The sequence below is a fragment of the Panthera uncia genome (genome assembly GCF_023721935.1).
Source record: "Panthera uncia isolate 11264 chromosome B3 unlocalized genomic scaffold, Puncia_PCG_1.0 HiC_scaffold_1, whole genome shotgun sequence".
Classification (NCBI taxonomy): domain Eukaryota; kingdom Metazoa; phylum Chordata; class Mammalia; order Carnivora; family Felidae; genus Panthera; species Panthera uncia.
Window position 1 is genome coordinate 3935722 of NW_026057582.1, and position 21622 is coordinate 3957343.

General features: G+C 43.6%; 1 long non-coding RNA gene and 4 other non-coding genes across 5 annotated transcripts; all 5 read right to left on the reverse strand.

Moving 5' to 3' along the window:
- Positions 1 to 13813: 13813 nt before the first annotated feature.
- On the reverse strand, positions 13814 to 21621 carry LOC125909166 (uncharacterized). The gene is made up of 3 exons (XR_007453585.1): positions 18139 to 21621; positions 17157 to 17242; positions 13814 to 16373 (listed from the first exon to the last, which is right to left on the reverse strand). It is a non-coding gene; the product is annotated as an uncharacterized LOC125909166 (long non-coding RNA).
- Positions 16741 to 16816, reverse strand: LOC125910555 (small nucleolar RNA SNORD113/SNORD114 family). Its single transcript, XR_007454054.1, has one exon. It is a non-coding gene; the product is annotated as a small nucleolar RNA SNORD113/SNORD114 family (small nucleolar RNA).
- LOC125910570 (small nucleolar RNA SNORD113/SNORD114 family) lies at positions 17711 to 17784 on the reverse strand. The gene has a single exon (XR_007454069.1). It is a non-coding gene; the product is annotated as a small nucleolar RNA SNORD113/SNORD114 family (small nucleolar RNA).
- On the reverse strand, positions 18742 to 18813 carry LOC125910556 (small nucleolar RNA SNORD113/SNORD114 family). The gene has a single exon (XR_007454055.1). It is a non-coding gene; the product is annotated as a small nucleolar RNA SNORD113/SNORD114 family (small nucleolar RNA).
- Positions 20836 to 20908, reverse strand: LOC125910593 (small nucleolar RNA SNORD113/SNORD114 family). The gene has a single exon (XR_007454091.1). It is a non-coding gene; the product is annotated as a small nucleolar RNA SNORD113/SNORD114 family (small nucleolar RNA).
- Position 21622: the final 1 nt, after the last annotated feature.

The window sequence follows — 21622 nt, forward strand, 5'->3', positions numbered from 1 at the left end:
ATGATTAAAGATTCAAATATAAAAGATGAAATCATAAAAGAACTAGAAAAAAACAAAAATGCCTAGATAAGCTCAGGGTGAGAAAGGTTTTTCTACAGAAAAACAAAGTATGAGGAAAAATTAGAGATAGATTTTTTTAGAACATAAAAATGTTTGAAATTAAAAAATGAAAAGCCCCCTGAGTCAAATGGGATGGCCAATGAAAAAGTCAGGTGGGGGGACATTGAAAATACGCGATAGAAAAAGCTACTGTTCTTATTAAAAATGTCTTATGAGATAAAAAAAATCAAAGAGGAACACACCAACAGGGAAAAATGGGTAAATGACTTCCAGTTCAATATAGTGAATTCAATACAGATGTTCACCTGCCTGCCCCCTTGAAACTGCACTAAATGAGGGCGAAGAGATTTTCATTCTGAGGTAAGCACACAAGGACACAGACAAGACAAGAGTGAAAACTGATTCGGAACTGGGAAAACCGAATCTTAAGCTGACTGTAAGGAAGGCTGAAATAAAGGCTGATGTATTCCATGGAACCCACAAAAGTCTCAGGCATTCACAGCACCAGGTGCCTCAATGTGGCAGGAAAATCTGAGCCTAACTAGGATGAATTGGCTGAAAGTCTGTTTAAGAAGACATCTCCCCAAATCCTCACCAAGACTTCAGAGCCTTCCCTGATCTTGAGAAAAGACTGAAAATGTATTGCACAGAGAAAGTAAAGCAGAGGTGACTGATACAGAAACAGCAGGCACAGCTGAGAGTAAAAGCTCTAAATTAAGAAGAGGAAGAAAGCAAAATATTACAAGCCGGATGCTGAGAACCACTTGCCTCTGCCATTTTCCTCCTCAAGCCTCTCAGAGCAGTGGCAGCCAGACATACTCTAGGCCAGAAACTAAAAGACCTTTGGAGCATCTGAGCAGTCCAAAAGAAAGAAGGCTTTAAAATGCTAAACATGGGGTTACCCAATAGAAACACCAACTAGCTCACTCTACAGTAAAGCCCACAGCTACAAATCCCAACTGGATCATCAGTTTGAATGCCAAGAGCTTTCAAACAGCTCATTAGTGTATTTGTGTGTGTGTGTGTGTGTGTGTGTACCTATACATATATCTGTAGAGTTGAAGAAAGCATATAACATGGAAGTCAGAGACACATACAACTGGATGGGAAAAAAGTTTGGAGACTGTAGGAAACAGAAAATTTCAGAAAAAATATCATAAATATTTTCAGGGATATCAAACGTTATCAGGACTACCAAAGCAATCGCATCCATGAAACAAAATTTTATAATATTTAGAGTATAATAAAAAAATCTTGAAAATAAGAGATTGCAGCAATGAAAATAGGTTAAAAATAAAGACAGAAATTTCTTGGAGAACAAAGAAATTAAAGTTTGAAAATCAGAGAAAAAAATTTGGGAATATTAGAGAACCAGTCAGAGATCCAACATGCAAAAAATAAAAGTTCTAGAAAAACAGATGGAAGGAAATTATCTAAGGATTGTTCAAAAAAAAAAACTGTCTACAACAGATTTCAGATCAAAAGGGCCTAGCAAAATGGATGAATGTAGATCCACATCAAGATGTGTATACATGACATTTAAAACACTAGAACACAATAGGAAAATCCTGCACATTCCAGAAAGGGAGAAAAAAAGCTCACACACAAGGGATGAGGAATCACAAAGGTTTCAGGCCTCTCAGCAACAGCACTAGAAGTTAGAAGACAATTATTTATGCTTTCAAAATCTGTGGGGAAGAAAGATGACCAACCGGAATTCTATACCCAGCCAAACTATCCATGTCAATTGTGAACTAGACATTCTCCTTTTCAGATGTGGAAAGTCTTCAAAAATATACCTTCCATGAGCCCTTTCTGAGATAACTGCTAGAGGGTGCACTCTAGCAACACAGAGAGTAAACAAAAAAAGATAACCCAGGATTTATGAAATCAGAGATCCAACCAAGAAGATAGGATCAGGGGAATCCCTGGGAAGAGAATGAGGGTAGATGAGGACAGGAATCCCAAAGATCAACCAATCCAAAACAGAAGAAACAAGAAGGCTCCAGGAAGAGATTTCTTCAAAAAGATAAAACGCATTTTAAAAATTGTTTGAATGGGTTTGAATGTATTGAGAGGCTGAGAATAGATCTATGATAAATTCATTAAAAACTAAACAAAAAATGCAAACAAACAAAACCCAGATAACTATTAATTCCAAAGAAAACAAAAAGTTGTGAAGAAGGGGTAAATAATCATAATGCTGCTGTTCAGCTCCTAAGAATGTTTACGTGGTTATAATAATGTAAACACTGAATCCTGACCAAACCAAAACTATGAACCAAATATATATAAGGGAATGGGGTGGGGCACAGAGGTATGCTTGTGGATGGGGAGGCCAAGGACATATGCTTGATGGTTGAAAAATCAAGATAACGCTCAAGCTTAAAAAAAAAAGATTGAGAAGTAGAAAAATAAGAATGTTACTTAGAAACATGGATGTAAATGTCAAGAGAATGAGTTAAAAGAGGCAACAGCCATTGGTTCTGTGGAGCAGGACATGGGGTGGAGTAGGGAGACCGGAGGGTGGGTGGGCACTGATACCTGTACAACAGGCTTCTAGAACTACCTGATTCTTAAATGAAGCATGTGCAGGACTTCAACAAAAATTAAACCAAGGGAAAGATGCAAAATGCAAGGAACCTGAACTGGCAATTCAAATACTAAGACCCAATAAAGATACGGGGGCAATGCTGTGATCCCAGGTAATAAAATCGACAATAACGTGTGTAACAAATTGGCAAATATCGAAACCTTGATAATCCCCATAGAAGAAGTCACTCGTTCAACTAATTCTGAGATTGTAAATTGGCACAAAGTTTAAGGAGGGCAATGTGGCCATCAAATGCTTGCACCTTCTGAGATGACCACTCTGCTTTTAGAACGAACTTCAGGGAATACGTCAGGTATGTACGTGGGATGAACAAAGGTGCTCACCTCAACTTATACACAATCCAGATTTTAAAATTATCTAGACATCTGACAAGAGAGCAGCTATTACATCGGTCTTGAGGTAGCAGTTCTTAGGATACTACATAACCGCTAAAAAATCACAAGCTAGAAAATTACTTAATGGCACGAGAAGATATTCAGGATATACAGTTAGGTGAAAAAATTAGGATGACAATAAGGAGCCCAGTTAAAAATATACATGCATAACGTATGTGTGTAAAAACGTGCGCGTGCACACACGCACACACATTTATGCAATTTATGTTCATCTTTGAGTGGCTGGGATGAGGGGGCGTCCTATTTTTCATTTTATTTGTTTTCAGTATTTCACAAGCTTTTACAATAAACATGTATTTCGTTTTCAATGAGGAGGAAAACACTAGTTTTTGGAATCGTTCAGTACAATAAATGTTAGTTATTAGCTTAGTGTCTTTTATGGGAAAAACTCGCACGGCTCCCATTGCTTATTGCAATTTCCATCACAGTAATGAGTTAACAAAATGCAATTCTATGCATAATTTTTAAAAGACTCATTGCTGCCAGGAGGGTGAAGGTAAAAACTCAAGTCCCAAGTCAAGCTGCCAAAAATGACTCTGGTGCCCAGTCAGCTGTGAAGTGAGCACGGTCCCTACTGCTTGGATAGGACCGGGGACGAGGGAGAGCTGTCTGGGGCCAAGCCTCCTTGCGTGCACTCTCCCTAGGGTTGCCATGGGCAACTTCCATGTGGCTCATCCGGCCAGCCTGCCCTCCACGCAGAGAAGCAGCTCTGGGTGGGTAGTGCATGCATTCGGGGCCCCCCGAGGCCCTGCGTACCTGTTCCAGCCATCTTTGATCACCTATAGTCTTTGTATTATCTAGACCGTGTGTGGCCCTTAGTCACAGGCACATATGCCTTTTAAAGGGCAACCAAAAAAAGCACAACTCACCCAGTGAAGCAGGGGCTCCCCGCATCAGAAGCGTCCTTGGGAAAACTCGTGCTCAGGAAACCACACCTCCACGGCTCCATGCAGAATGACCTACGAAGGCAAGAGGGCCAAGTCACAAGACCAAATCCAGCCTGCGTGAGCGTGTCTGACTCACATGGGTCCCTCGCAGACACTCCCTGGGGAGCACTCTGAGAATGGCAAGGCCAGCACGGGGTACGTGGAGCTGGAAGGAGCCAGCGGCTGCCCTCTGGATACTCAGAATTCCACGGGAAGTGGCCAGCCATGGAATCACACATGGGAGTTCCAAGCGGCAGGTCCCGAGCACCTCCAGGTGGGGAGACCCTCCCACAGTGACAGAGCTGAAGGGAAGGGTGAACCGGCATCACAAGAAACTCAGGCTGGAGCAGGGTGGAGGAGAGGGAGGAGGGGGACGAGGAGCAGTGGGCGTCTTGGGCCTGGCCTGGCGGGTCAGCGCTTTCAGACTCCTGGAGTTACTGCAGCCCTTAAATACTAAATATTTAATTAAATACTTACATATTAAGTAATACACTATCATCCTCTGTACCCCTGGGACTAAACTGATTACAGTCTTGATTCCATGACACCAGTGACCGAAGATCCATGAATGGCTCTTCTGTTACCGTTATTCGGCCTTTGAAGGATTTAACGCCCATCCATAAACCCTGCCTAGCTCCAACCCAGAGCCAGACACTAAGTGACTTATCCACCCCCCCCCTCCCCCACCATGCTGGGTGGACGCTCCTAGAGCCCCATGGTCACGCAGCGGCCCCGCCAGCCCTGACCTCACAGGCTGAGACCCACCCCTGACTACGTCTGGATTTGGAGCCCTGCTTGGGCCATTCCTAGCCACTCTCCCTGCTGGGACAGAAATGGGCTGGTCTCAAGGACAGATGGACACCCTCCCAAACTGAGGTTCTCCCTGAGATCACAGCAGAGGGCAAGCGGGCACCCAGAGGGCTCTGGGGAAGGGGGCAAGTGCAGGTGGGCCGAGGGTGGCCCTGCACCCACCCCGTCCCCTAGCCGGTCAGGCCAGGCCAGGAGTCAGCTCTGGGCTTTGCAGCCCGGACGTTCTGAGTATTTTGAAACGTGCTGTTTGCAACAATTGTCAGGAGCAGGAAGGGAGTTTTCCAGATGTTTCCTTGCAGGGCTTTTACAAAATGTCACAGAATTGGTAGACTTAGCCATAAAAGTTTGTTACGTTCTTTAGTCTTGATGAGCAAACCACAGACATGTGCTGCCACACCCTCAGGGCCCGAGCCCCTTCGGCTGCTGGGGGCCAGCAGCCTCCCAGATGGGAATGACAGGCATCCGGACTCTGTGCTCAGGGCATCTCTCTGCTGCACCCCTCCGTCCTGTGCATCCCAGGGAGGAATCCAGTGTGACAGCTGCTGCAGGGGTATGGGACGCGCCCTGGACTTGGGCACTGAGTGGCGCTCACTGTTCTCATCTGAGCCTCTACAGGACCTCTGCAGGATCTATCAACTCGAGCCAGTGCTGGGGGAGAGGGGAGACCTTAAGAGAGGAGCGGCCCCCCTGGGGGCTATGCAGAGGCAGGCTGGGGGGCCCTGTAGGGCCCCTCTCCCTCCCTTCTTTCTCCAATAGCTGCTGAGCGCTTTCTAGCTCACAAAACCCCTTTCCTTTGTGCCCCGCTGCACCCCAGAGAATGGCCACCCTGCATCGAGGCCTCCGCCTCTGGCCAACGCCAGCCCCTCCCATCCACCACTCTGCCTCGTTCTTCTTCCCAGTAGGGATCCAAGCCTGCACAGGGTGCAGTCCCTGAGAAGGGGTGTGCTGGCGAAGAAACCAGGAGACCCACAAAGTGAAGGACTCAGGCCAGAGGGTCCAGGGCCGCTCGAAGGAAATGCTACCCACCTTAGGTGACCCCCCCACACTTCAAGTATGGCTTTTCCAAGACCGAGGAGCGCCCACCAGCTGCATAAACAGCCAAACCGAGGAATGTGGGCCCACGACTCACCAGGGTACTAAATATTTGGATGGGTGACCTGTGGAGCCATGGGATGGGGGGCGCTGGCGGGAGGAGGGACAGGGCAAAGGGTATGTATAGAGAGGACTGACAAGAACAGGAAGGCCAGGGGCCCAGAGTCGCAGGGAAGCAGCAAGTGACCCCAGGGGCGCAGGGGATTGGACGAGTAGCCCTTTTAGAAGTCTGAACTCTGGCCCGGGGGGGGGCTCCCCAGAGAACCCCACGGAGGGGGCCCATCAGAAAATGAGGCCAGAATCCCTGCGGTGCCCGGGGACAGCGGAGGGGAGGGGCCAGCTGAGGAAAGAGAAGCCACGGCAGGGACACATGTGCCCAGGCCTGCCCTTGTCCCCTCTGGGCAGCTGCCAGCAGCCCCTGCTGGCGGGGGTCACCAGCTCCTGCTGTCCCCGGGAACATCTGCCGGGGACAGGGTCAGGCCCCTGCCAAGCTGGCAGGACGGTCTTTTATTTTATCCTGCTGATCTGAGGGAAAAGAAAATATAACAAATCAGCCCCAAAGAGACCAGTGAAGATCAAGGGCCTGGAGGACAGAGGGAAGGGGGACTGGGACCCGAGTCCAAGGGAGAGCTATCCATTCCTTCCCCACGACAGGCAAAATGGGAACAGCGGAGAGCCCTGCCATCATCCTTCTCCCGTGGTTACAGATGGGGACACTGAGGCTGGGCAGCCGTTGGCTCCGACTCGAGTCTCAGATGTAGGGAAGAGGGAAACGTCACCCTTCCTGACGGTCCTCGGTGGCTGCTGAGGCCCAGAGAACACAGAGGGGGTGCTGGCGGAAGGGGAGCGGGCAGCGTCCACAGGTTTGGGGGCACGGAGGAGGCCAGCCACTCTGAAGCCCAGCTCCAGTGGCAGCTCCCGTGGCTCCCTGCTGGGTCTGCCTGCCAGGCCACGTGCAGCACACCCGCCGGGCACAGCCCGCAGCAAGATTTCTGCAGGATAAAAGAATGAAACTCACTTCCCTCTCACAGATGAGGAGCCCAAAGCCTGGAACGTTCTGGTGACTTCGAGGCACACACTGCTCTTTCCTGGCAAGAAAAAAAAAAAAAGATAAAAAGTCAAAAGAGAATGAGAGACCACGAATCTCCCTGTCCAAGGGACCAGTCCGGGGCCTGGGTTCACTCACAGCTCAGCGGGGACGGCGAGACAGCCAGTCCCAAGGGCTCAAACACTGCGGACTGCTCTCTGGGGCTATGTGTTCCTCCGCCCCCCAAGATCCATCCTGCCACACCTGTGACCCTGGGGCACCAGCCTCAGCCACCACTCTGGGAGGCGGGAGCCCACTCAGGAGAAGCCTGGGAGGAGTCACGCACGGGGGCCTGCCCTCCCCAGGCCTCAGTTTCTTTGTCGCCATAATGAGGAATCAGTGTCACCCATCTCTGGATGAAACGGGGAAACATTCGGCCGTGCCTGGTGACGACAGGCATAATGCAATGTTATTACTCTTTCTCCCCAGGCTCCGGGGGCACCCCCCAGGGGAAGGGCGAGCCCTAAGCTGGGCCCACCCCTAAGCATGCAGCCCCAGCTAGTGCTACACGCTTGTCCTATCCATCTCGGGATGAAGTCAGACTCCACGCTGGCTCCGGGAGGGTCTGAGGCCTCCGCACAGAGCTTGGAGGAAGGCTGATGGGGGTGATCGAGCTCACTCGTTTCACAGAGAAGCAAAACCGAACCGCAGAATTCTGCCTTGCAAAACCATCAGCTTGCTCAGTGACAGCTGAAGGTTAGTTTTCAATCTCTGCTTCCCTTCTTTGCGAGGAGGCCCCAGCGACCCCCGCCAACCAGACTCAGCTCTGGCCAGTGGCCACAGGGTTTCAAATTTTGAAACGGGTCTTTTGCAAAATGTTCAGTTTCAAGCCCTGGTCTGATTGCCCACATCCTGTCCAAACTTCCTGGGGGAGTGAGATTTATTTAAGAAGGAATAAAATCCCCATGTTCATGTCCTTGAGTGAAAACACGCTCCGTCCCAGGCAATTTCAAGGATTAAGGTTACATATCTCCTAATGAGTCGCAGGCGAAAAGGAAAATGGAATTGGCTGGAGGAGGGGTACAGGCCTCAGTCATGAGGAGGTGTTACTCCCCAGTGCCAAGGACCCCGGTTCTCTTCCGGGGACAGGATCTGCCCCCCAGAATGACCTCCCAATCATTCTTTTGTGTGTTCATTCAGTGTCTCATTCAACCAGCTTTCTGACGGATGGACCCACCACTCTGCACAGGTTCTATGGGGGTGGGGGTGGTCCGAGACACCCCAGACCGAGCACAGCCGGGCTGGAAAGGCAGACACCTAATTCAAGCACAGGAGACGTTTCTGAATGGAGGTCAAGTTCATGGTCATGCAACAGTTCCAAATGTGGGGTGACTCAACCCACCAGGGGGAGGCAGGCTGTCCAGCTATTGAGCAGTGAGGACAGGGTCAGAACAGGAGCATGTGTAAAGGCACAGAGACGCAGACACAGAGTCTGGGAGGGTCTGCCGGGTGACACATAGGGCCAGGCCAAGGTGGGAGCCAGGGCAAGAGGCCAAGTCGCAAAGACCGTGAGTGAGAAGCAAGGAGCTTGGGCTTCCCCCGGGGCTTCCGAAACTCACAAAAGGGCTTTAGGGAGCATGGGACTCTTTCTCATGCATTCTAGAAAAATCTAGAAAGATTGTATTGACTGCAGCATGGAGAACAAACTGAAGGAACGGCAAAAAGACCAATCCAGAGGCTGACCCAGGCCAACATGAGGGAAGTCTGGACTTTCGTGGTGCCGGGCATGAGAGAGGTAGCCTCCTGGGTTCTCTGGAGACAGAGGAAGGGACAGGACCAAAGCTGGAGGCCGAGGGAGGGTGGCATCGGTGAAGGTGACCGGAACAAGGCGTGTGGACTGCAAGGTTCGCTGCAGAACATCACAGTGATGCTACCCCCACGGTGGTTTCTCGGGCAGCCGTTTGAAGACACTCAGAATGGAATGTGGTGGAGGGAGACAAGGTCAACACATGTTCCAGTGTACCCTCAGTTTGTCATCTGGCAGTACATCAAGAAGAACCACCTGGAAGTTGACGGGGTGGCTCAAACCCTGAGCCTCAGCAGAGCCTTCCTTAACAAGCACGCGGCCCGCGTGACTACAATGTTTGGCTGGTCGCTTCTGCCCAAGTAATAACCAAAGGGCCGCTGCACAAACCCCAAAATCCACCCATCCCTCTTTCCTCCAATGATGTCCGAGGACCTGCCCACAGGGACCCACAGTCATCTGCCAGCTCTGACCGTGGCCATGGCCTTGTCCTTCCAGAGTGTCCCCCCCAAAGCAGAGGGAGCTTGTCATAAGGGCCAGACCAGCCCAGGTGGCAGGTCAGCAAAGCCCATGGCACCCGGGCTTCATGGAGCTCGTCACGAGGGTGATTAAGAAATTCCACAGTGAAAATTTGTTCGAAATCTATCTGCCACTCAAGACTTGAAGCTCCATGAGGGCAGAGATAGGATATGGCCTGCCTCTTGCTGCTTATACCCAACCTCTGGTGCCACAGAAAGAGCCCAATCTTTTTCTGAATAAATGAAAGAATGGACGATTAGTTCACCAAACATTCACTGAAGCCTAGACCTTCTGGTGGGTTACCTGACACCAAGGAGTTCATTCCCTTTGGGAGAAACCAGTAGGTCATAACTAACACCATAACAAGGGCTCTGTCGGGGGTGTGGAGGATGGATACGTGAGCACGACAGGACGAATCTGGACCACGGGAGGTGAGGAGCCAGGAAGGAAGACAACGGGCTATGTGAGTGCAAGGCAGGTGACAGGTGTGTTGGGCATGGCACAAAGCTGAGCAACCACGGAAAGCACAGATTAGAATCAACTAGAAGCTGTTGAACGCTATGAGGTCCAAGCACCTCATTTACCCAACAATCCTGGGGAATGTGAGAACCTAAGTCCCACGTCCTGCGTCCATACACTTTCCAGTCACACATTAGATTCTAGACGAAGGCCACTGATGCTCATCCTGCCGCCCGCCCTCAGCATTCAGGGGGCCCGGAGGGGCTGGAGGTTGCCCAGATGGAAGACAGCCAACCCAGAAGACTCAAAATTAGGGTCCCAGATGTCCACTATTAAGAAGGGAGACGGGGGTCTACCTGATTCAGTCCGAAGTAGAAAGGCCAATGATTTGAGCTGAAATCCAGTCTTCAGGAAGGAGAAGGCTATATTCCAAGCCAAATGACCGTTACATCGCCAAGTCCAAAGGAAGGACACGAAACCAGGAGTGAGAGATGGAATCCAGGGTCAGGAACAGGCAAGACAGGAGAGGAGGGGGAGTGGTCAGCGTCAGCCATAGAGTGGGTATAAAATTATAACACGTAATTGCAGGAGGGAGGAATGATGCAATACAGGGAGGGGGCAGTGGAGGGGGGGCGGTCTTGGGCAAATACCCACAGAGGGCAAAGATGTTGCCAACTTACTTTTCTCGTCATCTGTCCCTGGCAGAACGGCATGTTATGCTGTCTTAAAGGTGCATAGTCTGGACCCATCCCATCCAAACTGGCATTGTTCTAGAACTTCGTCGAACTCGCCATTCTTCTTGGACAGGGGAATCTGCGTATTACGTGGGTGTCATTTGGGAACTTTCTAAAGAAGTGCAATTGAAACCATCAATTACAGCTACTTCGGGTAAGTTTCGAAGCATTTATTCCCTCCCAGGTCCCAGAGTATGGGCCTTCTAACACGCTCTTGCTAGACAAGGTTAATTCCCGTAACAATCGTTATCTTCGTGGAAGACATGGAGCTGAGGCTCGAGGTCCAGAGGTCCTTCACCTCTAACCCACAACAACCACAAGAGGAACTCGGTTTCCTTGCAAAGGCAAAGAGCAGGCCCACTTGCTGGAGGCATAAAAACAAGACCAGGTTATTTTTGACCTCCTGTCTTGGCAGAGGCAAGGGCAACTTTCGGGAAGACCCAGGGCTTCCACTCCACCATGCCAAGCCAGCGTTGCCCAAGGATGGGCCAGTGTCCAGGGCAGTCAGAACTGCCAGTATCCTGTCTGTCTGGCACCGAACACTAGAAGCTGGCCTCAAGGGAGAATCTGGACCTGCGTCGGAGAACGCCGCAGGCCATCTGACACAGCACACCTCCCCGCGGGACGGTTCCCAGACCGTTCTGAGAAGGGCCAGCCTGGTTCCACAAAAGCACATGTATTTTTAGTTATTCATTAATTCGTTCGGCAATAGTTGACTGGGCGCCTCCCAGGCTCGGGGCTGGCCGGGCGCTGGGATGCAGAGTGGAATCTGACCCGGTTCCTGGCTCTCGCAGGGCACATGGGCTTAGCGATAACACGTAAACAAATACCCGTGATAGAGTAGAATGGGCGCTCCGGTAGAGCTATTTACAAAGTGGCGTGAGGTTGGGGTGTGGCTAGCTCTCTCCCGAGTGGTCAGGGAAGGGATCCCAGTGTGACTTCAGTCACTCATTGCCTCACACACGGATCACCGACTCACTCACCCATTTACTGACCCATTTGTTTATTGGCTCCTTCATTCAGGGCAGTTAAGCTGTTCTTGGACTGCACTCCCATCCATTGACTCGTTTACTCACTCACTAATTCGTTATTTTATTCACTCACTCTACTATATGCATCCCTCCATCCGCTGGCTTATTCGTCTGCTCATTAACTTGTCTCACTCATGGACTTATTTCTCTACTAGTTTGTTAAATTCTCCCACTTTTTCCTTCTTTCATCAATTTGTCCATTTCTTCACTCACTCAGTTTTTGGCTTATTAATCAATTAATGCATTTGGCTCCTCATTCACTCAGTGACTCGCTGGTTCATTCATTCCCTCATCACTAATTCACTTTCAGTTCTCATTGAAACTCAATTCGCAAACTCATGCAGGGACTCACTTATTCTTTCGTCTATTTGTGCACCCATCTTTCACTTGTTGACTCCTTGAGCTACTAGTCTTTCATTCATTCACCCACTGACTTATTTATTCATCACTCATTCTCCTTTTGACATTCTTCCTTACACACCATCTCATCCACTCATTGATTCGATAATTAATTCATCATACATGTACGCACGTATGCATTTGGTTAAGTGGACGTGTCAACTCATTATCAATTTGTTAACACGCGTGCATACTCAACATTTTCATCAATATGTTTTCCTTTGTTTACTCAAAGCCTCCTTCATTCACGAGCTCACTGCTTCATCCAGTCATTCACCATCTATGCAATTTGTCATTCCACAAAGGTCTATTACTCGTGCTCTGTGAGCTAGGCATAATGGGCAGTGCAGAGGACAAGGGGGTTACGACCCCTAACTTCATGGAGCTTACAGCCTAGCGAGATTTTCATTGGCTCAAGCGTCATCTCCTTTGTAAAGCATCTGATACTGAAGATTGAGCCAAGGGCCCACCTTCCGTGCTTCTGGAAAGTCCTTGCCCATTATATCGAATTGTTGCATTTATAAGTTGGTCTCTACCTAGTCCCAAAGAGCTACGTGACAGCTGGAACTAGACTGGATTCAGACACAAATGCCACAACCAACACACAGACTCACATGGATCTGGGTCAATGTTGAGCTGAAATGAACACCTCATGAGTTATTTTAGCACTGTCTTAGACACTAAGTGCCAAAACATTTTAGAATAGGGAATTCTTGGGGCGCCTGGGTGGCTCAGTCGGTTAGGAGTCCGACTTCGACTTCGGCTCAGGTCAGGATCTCACGGTTTGTGGGTCTGAACCCCGAGTCAGGCCCTGTGCTGACAGCTCCGAGCCTGGAGCCTGCTTTGGATTCCGTGTCTCCCTCTCTCTCTGCCCCTCCCCACCTCGTTCTCTGTCTCTCTCTCAAAAATAAATAAGTGTTAAAAAAATTTTTTTAATAGAATAGAAATTCCCGCCGCCACCTCCACATATATGAGGTGATGAGTATTTGTGAGATAGAGAAAAGAAATAATCTAGGTAAGTAGAAAAAATATCTCAATTATTTCAGTACAAAAGGCAGAGTTAGTACCTCATACTACACGCTACTAAAACAACGATAAAAAAGGTAAATGCTTTATTTCATAAATGTCAGTGGTGCAAAACTGCAATGACCTTAATCCTTCTTTCAAATCACATTTCCATCACTGGTCCAGGATTCTGCCTCCTTCAATTCAGATTTTCAAACACCAATGTACTAAACAACTACAGCAGCAACAACAATAACACTAACATCCAGGGACCCACCAAAGTACCAGAATGAAAATAATGAATATTTTAACAACTGTATCTGTCCTCATTATACACAGAGGGGAAGATTAAATCTTTTCCATTACATAGGTCTCAGAGAAGCAAAATGGGGTTGATCCTAATTCTTGTTTCATAAAATTTTAGCATTGGGACACGCTTTGCCACTCTAATTTTCTTTACATATGGATTTTTCCTTGTTTATTAGTTTAGTCAGTTATTCCTTTTCAAAGGTAAAGTCAACAACACAGAATTTATTTCCAAACAAGAGGGGGAATTTTTTACAAGTAAGTCTCTCTATGTGCTCCTAAAGCAGAGTGCTGAAATAACCGACCCAAGTGAAACAAATCTTTGTGTTGGGAATCCTCACATCATTCGTCAAGAGTGACCGTTGTAATTTCACTAGCATATTTACATTTAATTTGCTCAATTATGGGTTATTTTAATACAATACAATACAATACAATACAATACAATACAATAAATAAAATGAAATAAAATAAAATAAAATATAATGAAATAAAATAAAATAAATGAAATGAAATGAAATAAAAATAAAATAAAATGAAATAAAATAAAATAAAATAAAATAAAATAAAATAAAATAAATAAAATGAAATAAAATAAATGAAATGAAATGAAATAAAATAAAAATAAAATAAAATAAAATAAACAAGGAAAACACAACCAATCCAAGGACAAGACCTTTGACTATGACTAGAAGGTGTCTATAATCTTCTTAAGCTGAGAGGGAGCAATCTATTTTTTGAATGGAAATCTGTTTTTGTTTTTGTTTTTTGATTTTTGCAAAATGAATAAAGCACGACCTTGTCAGGACAAATTCTTATCATCAGTCCATACAAGGTCTTCTTTGATTTCATGTTATGGTTGCATGAAGCCATTTATTCTTTTTGAAAATAATGTCATCATCCATGAACAAAAAGACCAAGCCAAGAATAAAAACTTAATTTGCTACTTACCCTAATCTACGCTTTCTTTGGCCACATCAGTAACAGTCAGGATCCTCACCATTAAGTGTAATGACAAAAGCAGCCAATGTGTGGCCATTCTCGGCACAAAGCAGATGTAATAAAGAATAAAATATAGTCATCATTGGTTCATTCTTGGCACTCACTCATTCAGTTAGCCATTTCTTTAATTTCAACTTTTTTTTCCTTCACGAAACAAACACATAGAAACCCACTGCAAATAGACAGCAGAACCTCGACTCATAAACTCCCTCTACCTAGCGGCTTCTTACACAAAGTGGTAACAACCTTAATCTATGTTGTTTTTTTTTCTTACTTGACCAAAGTGTTTCAGAACTGAATACAGAATATTTCCCGTTTTATAACATATCCTCTAAATTGGTCCATGTTTTGACCTAATTTTCTTTACCTTTGAGTATATTTGCTTATTGATACATTCATTTATTCACTAACAATATAAAGTCAAATCCATGAACCTTTCTCAACTAGATTCTTGACCTTTCCTGAGACCACTCCCCAAAAGTCCTACACGAGTTCGCTTTGTGAGTGGACCTCAGTGGTTCAAAAAATGATTGATCATAATTTTTATTCAGATGCATTCCATTCACATCCTTGGTGCAGGTGCAATCCTTCAGCATTTAACTTTTAGAGATTACACGGAACCATTGTTAGGCATTACAGAGGCCAACCATGAACCCAACATCCTGCTCAACAACTAGAATATTGACTCTCAAAATGAGTATCAGCCTAGATCTTTATCAAGAGGGAAATGTTTAAATCATCAGTGGGACTAAATAAATAAAAAAAATCAGTGGAACAAACATAAAATGAGACTTTGAGTTTTGAAATGAATGAAAAAAGCAAAGTTTTTTACTTGTCCTTCATTTGCGCTAATTTGGATTAATTATCCAAACTGTGGTTCATAACATATTCACATTACTGGCCTACGCACGACTTTCTAGAAGTTATTTACATTTATTTTGGGCCGCCTGGGTGGCTCAGTTGGTTAAGCGTCCGACTCTTGATATTCTGCTCAGGTCATGATCTCACGGTTTGTGAGTTCAAACCCCATGTCCTGTCAGTGCAGAGCCTGTTTGGGATTCTGTCTCTCTGACTCTCTCTCTCTCTCTCTCAAAATAAATAAGTAAACTAAAAAAAGAAAAACAACTAGGAGTGGCAGGCAGTTTACTCTGGGTCCCATACCTTCAGAACTAAAAGATTAGAACTCCTTTTTTAAAAGGATGTGTTGTGCTAAATCAGATATATCATGAACCTTGGTTTGTGACACAATCTCATCGCTGGTCCTCATGTGGCTTTCTTTGATTATATTCCATACTATTTATTTATTTATTTATTTATTTACATCCATGTTAGTTAGCGTATAGGGCAATAATGATTTCAGGAGTAAATTCCAGCGATCTTCCCCTACATATAACACCCAGGGCTCATCCCCACAAGTTATATTCCATACTTTTCAATCACGCAGACAACTCTGAATACCCTATACAGACAACCCCCATTGAATTTGGAGTATTACTCACATTGAACCATCAAGGTCCTGATCATTACAGAATGATTATCGGCTTGAGTGTATCCATTCCGTAAAGTAGAAAGTAGATGGAAAAAAAGGGGGAAATGAATATGAACTATTTTATTTTTTAAGTTTTTATCTCAATTCCGATTAATTAACATATAGTGTAATATTAGTTTCAGGTGTACAATGTATTGATTCAACACCTTCCATACAGGGGTCCAGACATGTACCATTCGTCATCCTTGACTCTTACGCCACCAGGAACCATCAATGGCCCAAGCTTGTGAATTCTTTTCCTTTATATTTTGTCTATTGCCTTATTCATCAATTCACTACTTACTCATGAAGAAATATACATGAATCCAAAAAACCCAGAATAAGAGCCTTGATATCCCTAATAGCTATCTATGAAATCATTTCCCACAGACGTTAGATCTGTTTCTGAAATCGGTCTCTGTGTTTCACATGTGGACATCTCAACATAATGTTTTGTACCAGTCCCATGTTTATTACTGGGTCATGTTTGGCCTTTGATTCTATCTCCTACTTCTTAAAAATGCATTGACCACTCTTAAAAATTGCCCAAACCAAGACAAAAAGTTCGACTGTTACTCACACACAAGGGTCTCCGTTCTCCAAAGACACCACCGAGTTCGGGGCCATGACAGAATGCCAAAATTGGCATGGCCGTGCCCATTCTGAGGAGTGTAAGAGCAAGTAGAAAATCAAGTTTGAGATCTTCTATCCATTGGTCCTTTGTATTCTGCTTTCATTCCCTCAGGCATTTCATATTTCCTCATTTACGGTGTTTTTGCTTACTCTTCTCTTTATTATCCATTCCAGACTATATTGATAGTATTGCTTTCCTTACTACGTCTTCTCATACTTTGGAATACACCTCACTCTTTCATGGTTAATCATTTAAACATCTTGACTGAGCCCTCCATTGACTCTTTTATATTGATATAATCATAATCCATGAGCCATAAAATTAGAAGCAAAAGATTCTTACATATCTCTCACATAGTATAGAATAGTATAAACTAGATTTCTGTTGTATTAGTGTTGGACCTCAGAGTTCCAGACATGGAATAGTCATCATCCATGACTCATACCGCCACCAGTAGTCATCATTGATCCAGACTTGGCCCTCATTGTAATTTGTGTCTACACGAATTTTATTAATTCATCAAGCCACTAATAATAATAAATACCTGAAGTCATAAAACATGACAGTACGATCCTTAAATATCTGTCTATAGAATTATTACTCACGGAAATACATCTCTTTCATTGGTTTATTTCAGTGTTGCATAGAAGGATTAACCAAAACAATGCTTCATAGCAACCCCTTATTTATATCGGGGTCATGGTTAATCTTCCAAAATTATACTTCGTATTTTTAAAATCATACAGTGAATGCCTGAATGCCTTAAAAAAAAAAGACTGAAACCAAGACAACAACCTTGACTACGACTTACATTGATCTCCATGCTCGTAATGCAGAGATGTAACTATGGAGTTCATGGCCGTGGAAGATGCTTACATCAGCTTGAGGGTATTCATTCTAAGGAGTGCAGAGCAGAGGCGGTAATAAAATAGGTTGAGACATTATCTGCGTTGGTTCTTGAATTTTTATTTAGCCAATCATTTGGGCAGTTATTTGGGATAACATTTTACCTTCCCTTAAGCAAACAATATCAGTCTTGTCACTGACACAGAACCCTGACTATCAGTAACAGCACCTGTACCACCCTTAAAATGTAACACCCTTATGCCATTTATTTCCTAGTGAATATCAGTGTTTTGAACATATATCAACAATATTTCTTGCCTTACCATACATTTTTTTATAATTGGATAATGCTTAACCTTATTCATCTGTATACATTTTTTATGTGTTTTCTTTTGGTCCGGTTATGATAATAGTTTGCAAATGCATGAACACAAAGATCAAGACAAAATCCTTGCATACTCCTGACATCTGTTTATAGAATTATTTCAAAAAGAGAAAATGGACCATATTTCTTTTGTGTTGGACCTCAGAGTTCCAGACACGTAATATTCATGTATATGACTCATATGCCACTGGTCGTCATCATCGATCCAAGATTAGCCCACGTCCTCTTTTCATTTCTACAATAATTATTGATGAATTCATTAACTCACTGATTGTACTTTTAAACACCATGACTCCCAAAACACTGAGAAAGAGCTCTAGTATCCTTAATCTGTATATAGAATCATTCTCATATATCAGTATATGTCTTTCATTAATATCTTCAGTTTTTCATATATGCATCCATCGATATAATGCTTCCCATCTATCCTGGGTTTATCACTAGGCTACAGGTGGCCTTATCTGATTTTATTTCCAACTTTGTTACACAGCGAACACTCTTCAACAAACAAACAAACAAACAAACAAAAAACCCAAACCAAGACAAGAACTTTATTACTCACACTGGTCTCTATGCTCCTAATAAATAGATGCAACCAGGAGCTCAGGACCATGGAAGATGCTTCCACCAGTTCAAGCGAGTCCATTCTGAGGAGTACAGATCAGAACAGGTGATACAAAAATTATACCTTCTCTCCATTAATGTTTGCTTTTCATCTTTAGTTCAGACGGTCATTTATGCGATCATTAATTCAAAGTATATTTCTTTCATTTTCTCTTAAGAAACCACTTTTGAGCTCGCCACAGACCCAGAACATAAACATTGTCTATAATCTGTACTGTCTATATTATCCCTACCCAAGAGGTAACAGTCATAGGCACCTCATTTCTCATTGGACTTCAGGGTTTTCAAGATATATTAATAAGCATTTCTTGTTTGATCACGTAGTTTTATAATTAGACACTGCTTCACTTCATTTATCTTTCTTTACTTCTTTCTTTCTCTCTTTTTTTTTTCAACTCACTTATCCAGTTAAAATAATGGAATGAAAAACCATGAGCAGAGACCCCCCCCCCACCAAAAAAAAAAAAAAATCTTTGTGTATTCCTGACATCTGCGTGTAGAATCCTTTTCAACAAAGGGAACGGACTAGATGTCTCTTCTATTGGACCTCAGAGTTCCAGACATGTATTCATCACATATGACTCATACGCCACCAGTGGTCATCATCGATCCGTTATTGCCCCTCTTTTTCTTCATTTATTTCTATTTATTCACTAGGCATTACTTCACTAATAATAGTTTCTAATCATTACGATTCACACAAACCCAAGAAGGGTTTTTATGTCCCAACGCTGTATAGAAAATCATTCTTACATCAATCTCTTTCAGTAATTAACCTCAGTTTTATGTACGTGCAACAATCAATATAAGGCACCACCTCAATATCACACTTACAACTACTCTACAGTCTACTATACGGTTTTCTTAATAATATGGTGACTACTCTTAAACAAACCACCCAAACCAAGAAACTTTGACTATTACTCACACTGGTCTCCATGCTCCTAACACACATATGCAACCATAGAGCTCGGGACTATGAAAGATGTTAAATCGGCTCAGGTGTGTCCATTCTGAGGAGTACAGAGCAGAACAGGTGATTAGTTAACAACAAAAGAACAAAAACCAAAACAGATCTTATCTCTACTGACCCTTGAGTTCTGCATTTCAGTTACTCATTGGTACATTTATTAATTTTTCATAAATATGTTTTTTCTCTTAACAAGAGGAATCATCTCAACCTTGGATATGATTGAGAACAAGAAAATTGACTCCTACTAAACAGTGTCTACATGATCTTTTTTTTTAAATTATTTTTTATGTTTATTTATCTCCGAGACAGAGAGAGACAGAGCATGAGTGCGGGAGGGGCAGAGAGAGAGGGGGATACAGAATCGGAAGCAGGCTCCAGGCTCTGAGCTTTCAGCACAGGGCCCGACGCGGGGCTCGAACTCACAAACCGTGAGATCATGACCTGAGCCGAAGTCGGTTGCTCAACCGACTGAGCCACCCAGGCGCCCCAACATGATCTTAAATGAGAAACAACGTTCTTAATCCATCTATTTCTTTATGAACATCAGTGTTTTCAATTTTTATTAATAATATTTTTTGCCTCATTACATATGTTTATAATTGAAAATCACTTCATCCTCTTCTTTACTTATATATTTATATTTGTTTAATGGTTCTACCATTGATTCATTAGTAATAGTAAATCGAAATTTGTGAATCTAAAATAAGAACCTGGTATCTGTATATTCTTGACATCTGTCCAATGGATCATTTCAAACAGGAAACAGACGAGGTACACCACCAGTCATCATTACTGGTCCATTCTAGATCCTCACTCTCTTCATTTGTTTTACATTTGTCCTCAATTAAATCATTAATTCAGAGACATTATTCAAGAAAACATGAGCACGAGATCCTTGAATATCCTTAACGCTGTTCTATAGAATCCTTTCCCATATACACCATATTTTTTCCATTTCTTTGATTAATCAACAGTAAGAATGTTTCCTATTAAATCTATTATTGTGCCTTGGATAACTTTTTTATGATGTTTAATGCTTTTTAACAATGCCGGAAACACTCTTAAACAAATGATTAAAACCAAGCTAAGATCTTTGACTGTTACTCACTTTGTTCTCTCTCCTGACAGAGACAACACAATTTTAAGCACAGCAGAAGCTAAAATCAGATCAGTGCGTCCATTCTGAAGAGTACCAAGAAGACACAATGATTTTTACAAAATGAGACACTGTCCCCACTGACCCACAATTTTCATCTTTCATGTCCTTAGTCATTTAAGCATTTATTAATTTGTGGTAATATTTTTTTCCTCTCAATACAACAAATCTCAAACTCACAACTGACTCGGGGTGATACCCTACTACCTATCACCATCCATGTCACAAGTACTCAAATATGTAATACACTTGGCCCATTTATTATCCATTCCAGTGAATATTAATATTCATTTCCCTGACTATATATTTTAGTAAAGAACAATGCTTCATCCTCTTCACCTTTATTCATTTATACATTTGCTAATTTATTCTGCCATTGATTCTTTCGTAGTTATAGTTTTATAATTCATGAACACAAAGACCAAGAAAAAGATTATAGTCCTGCCTCTAGACCTCTGCCTATAGTATGACTGGAAATACGGGGAATAGACTAGGTTCCTTTTGGGTTGGCCCTCAGTGTTCCGCACTCATTATTCATCTTCCATGAGTCAGACACCAGCAGTCATCATCACTGGTCCATGATTGGCTGTCTTTCTGTCCACTCTCATCTGCGCTTCTTTACTGACTAATTCATTAATAAAGAAATATGCATAAATCACACCAAAAAAGAAGCTCCTTCAATATCCCTAACATTTCTCAATAATATCATATATAAATAGACTAAATCCTTTTGATTAACTGAACTTAGTGTTTGTTTCTTTAGGGATTAACCATTTTAATGTTTCATATCAATCCAATACTGCACATTGGCATGGTTGGCCTTCTCTGTACTGCTTAAACCAAGAGAAGAATTTTGACTATGATTCACATTGATCTCCATGCTCCTAACAGGGAGATGCCAACATAAACATGATGACTGTGGGTTAATCCTTAAATCAGCTCAAGTGTGTCCATTCTGAGAGCAAAGAGCAGAGCAGATGACAAAAAATCAAGATGTTTATCCATTGATTCATAGATTATACCATTCATTTATGTAGTCGTTCAGGTATTTACTATGTTAATATATTTCTTCTTAATAAATCAAATGTCAAATGTGGAAGTGACTCACACAACAACTGGCTGTAACTTATAATGTTCTATTACCACCTTTGCATCAGAGACAAAACACACTTGACAAAATGGTCCATTGGCTGTCAATTCCAAATCATAATGATGCGATTTTTCTTTGTACATTCCTGATGTCCAGTTTGAAGGGTCAATTCAAATAGAGGTACTGAACTAGATTTCTTTCAT